The sequence below is a fragment of the Benincasa hispida genome, chromosome 2 (genome assembly GCF_027475165.1).
Source record: "Benincasa hispida cultivar pf3 chromosome 2, pf3_genome.v1.1, whole genome shotgun sequence".
Lineage (NCBI taxonomy): Eukaryota > Viridiplantae > Streptophyta > Magnoliopsida > Cucurbitales > Cucurbitaceae > Benincasa > Benincasa hispida.
Window position 1 is genome coordinate 70520523 of NC_143479.1, and position 3480 is coordinate 70524002.

A 3480-nucleotide genomic window follows, 5' to 3' on the forward strand; every position below is an offset into this window, starting at 1 on the left:
ATTTGATAACCATTTTATTTTTTATTTTTTTATTTTTGAAAATTATGATAGTATTACTTCCATATATTGATTTTTTTTATGTTATCTATTTTTATTATTGTTGTAAAAAATCAAGCTACGTTTTGAAAACTTAAAAATATAAACCCTAATTTTGTTTTTTTAAAAAAAAAAAAAAATTAAGCTGATAGATATTACTTCCACTTTAAAAATTTTTCCTTTGTCATCTACTTTTTACCAATGATTTAAAAAACCTAACCAAATTTTGAAAGTTAAAACTTGACCTCGTTTGGTGACCATTTGATATTTTATTTTTTTTTAAAAAAAATTAAGTCTATTTCATCCATCTTTTTTACAATGATTTGCATCTTTCTTAAATACATTGGTTGTATTCTTAGCCAAATTTCAAAAGAACAAAAACAACTTTTTGAAAGCTACTTTTTTAGTGTTCAAAATTTGGCTTCGTTTTTTAAATTATTGGTAAAAAGTGGAACTTTTAAAAACTTGTTTTTATTTTTGAAATTTGGTTAAGAATTTGTACTTAAGAAAGATGCAAATATTATAAGAAATGGGTAGAAAATAGACTTAATTTTAAAAATAAAAAATAAAAACAAAATGACTACCAAATGAGGCTTAAACTATTTAATTAAATACTAGTTTTTAGACTGTAATTTGCCAAAGAATAAAAATGTATCGTTAAGCATACCAAAACCAGGGTAAAGAAGTAATCATAAGAAAAAAGTCAAATTTTTTTAAATTATTTTTCTTTCTTTTAATTCTCGAAATTTTGTTTAGTTTTTTACTTATAGAAGTATATATCACATTAAAATAAATAAAATGAAAAGTAGTATGTATAAAAGGGCGGCCTCCAAATATAGGAAAATGAATAAATATTTATAAATATAATAAAATTTTACTGTCTATCTATAATAAATCGTGATAGATTGTGATAAACTACTATCTATATTTTTTTGTGTCATGATAGACACAGATAGTAGTCTCACTACAAGAATTTGGACTTTTGCCAATGACTGAAAAAGTCAAAAAATCATCAAGACAACCTATCCTGATGGAAATCCAACTATCGGTTGCATCGTTGGGACAGCCTCATTTGGAAAACCTTTCCCGACCGTAAAAAGTCTCGTCATTGGAAAAAAATATATCTCAACGAAATAGGCTTTTGCCGACCCTAAATAATACTATTGGGAAAAGTTATTTCTCCCGACAGGAAGAATAATTTTTCATTGTTGGGAGAAGTCAGCTTCTACCGACGGTTTCTTTTGGTGTTGAGAAATGGTTACTTATCTTAATGCGCAATCTACGATTCAAACGCCGGTAAAAATTATCTTGACCTATATTTTTTCTTTATTTACTAAATATTATATCTGCTTTTTTTTTTATAAATGTCATACCTGTTTAAATCTTACAAATATCAAATAAACTAAAATAAAAAATTGACAAAATTAGAGGTCTACAATATTAAATAATATCCAGAAAACCGGTATGAATCTTACAAATTAAATTTGTCAAATAAACAACTATTTATATGATTCGTCTTAAATATAATATAACATCTACAAATTCTTAATTCTGGAATAACATTACATAATATCCACAAAATATCTATAAAACACAATTCTACAACCTAACTTAGTTTATTGGGAGATGTATCTTCAACGTAAATCTCGAAAAACCTACAAAATAAAATTTTAAATAAGTTTAATTCTGAATATACCATATACCGATCTCAAAATAAATGTAGAACTTAAAACTCAACTTAAGAACATTAACAAATTGAAACAAACCAACTCATATTTACATATTTCAATCTCAAACTCAATATAGAACTTAAAACCCAACTTAAACTTAAACATAATTATACATTTACCCCTATAGCAATTTTAAACCCAATATAAGAATATAAACAAATTCAAATGAACTTTATTTTAACCACAAACTCAATATAGCATATACCCATCTCAAAATTATTCTTAATCTAAACATAGAACTTAAAACTCAACTGAGAACATTAACAAATTGAAACAAACCAACTCATATTTACATAATTCAATCTCAAACTCAATATAGAATTTATGTGGAAACTTAAACTTAAACATAATTATACATTTACCTTAACAATTTTAAACCCGACATAAGAATATTAACAAATATAAATGAACTTTATGCAATCTTTCCCTCTCCTCTCTCCACCACCACCCACGTACTTTGACCTTAAATCCAACATAGCATATACCCATCTCAAAATAATCTCAAACTCAAATTAAACTTATACATAACTATACATTTACCTCTATATCAACTTTAAACCCAGCATAAATGAACTTTATTCAATCTCCCCTCCCCCACTTTAGCTTCAAACTTTATATAGCATATTCTCATCTAAAAAATAATCTCAAACTCAATATAAAACTTAAAACTCAACTTCAGAACATTAACTATACTTTAAATAATGATACATTTATGTTGTTACCATAACTGCAGGATAACAACATATATAGTCTTTTAATTAATTTACTACGAAAGTTGAAAAGCTTTATATAGTCAATCTAGCATTTAAGGATTGTAAGATCGTACACAATCTAGCATTCATGAGCTGTAAGATCATAGTTTTCATACCATCCATCTCAGTTTGTCTTCTTTCTTCCAGTTCGTCCAATCTAGCCAATCTAGCCTTTAAGGATTGTATCTCTTATTGTTGCTCCACTTTCGAGGAGGATGCACTCGACAATAATTTTTTTTCTTATTTTTTAGACTTTGGTACCCTACCATGGCCCCCGTTCCTGTGCCCAACACCTACTCACATATTTCTTCTTCCAATATTGGTTCAGATCCTTCCTGAGTGGAGGCTTCTCTCAGCTCAACCATTTGACTCTACATCAATAATTTAAACAAATAATTGAATAACAATGGCATATAAATAGAGTTACATTAAGGAATAAAAACTTACATATGCATCATAGCGGTCTGATTATATCTGCTTGTATAGATCTATCGCGGTCTATCGCATATAAATTGTGATATTTTATTATTATAATTTGTAAATATTTTCAACAGTTTTGTCATTTAAAATAATTTCTCATTTATAGATTTACTTTTCAAAAATAAAAATTCCAATAGTTATCAAATGAATTCTAAATAATTATTCAACCAACCTTAAATTTTACTTTAAAAAAATAGCTATAAACATCAATTGAACGCCGTTCCTTTCAATAAAACATTTTCACCCCATATATCAGCAAAACCAATTATCATTATCATCATATGCTTACATGATTCCTATTGAAATGACCCAAATTATTGAGAATTCAAGGCCAAAATTGAGCATCCATTATATTTCTTCATTATCAATATGTAAATTATATTTGGAGAAAAAAGAAAAGTATTATAAGATTTTCTCTTTTATATGTAATGACCTTTCCAATTTAAAATTTCACATTGAATTGCGTATTTATAGATTTTTCT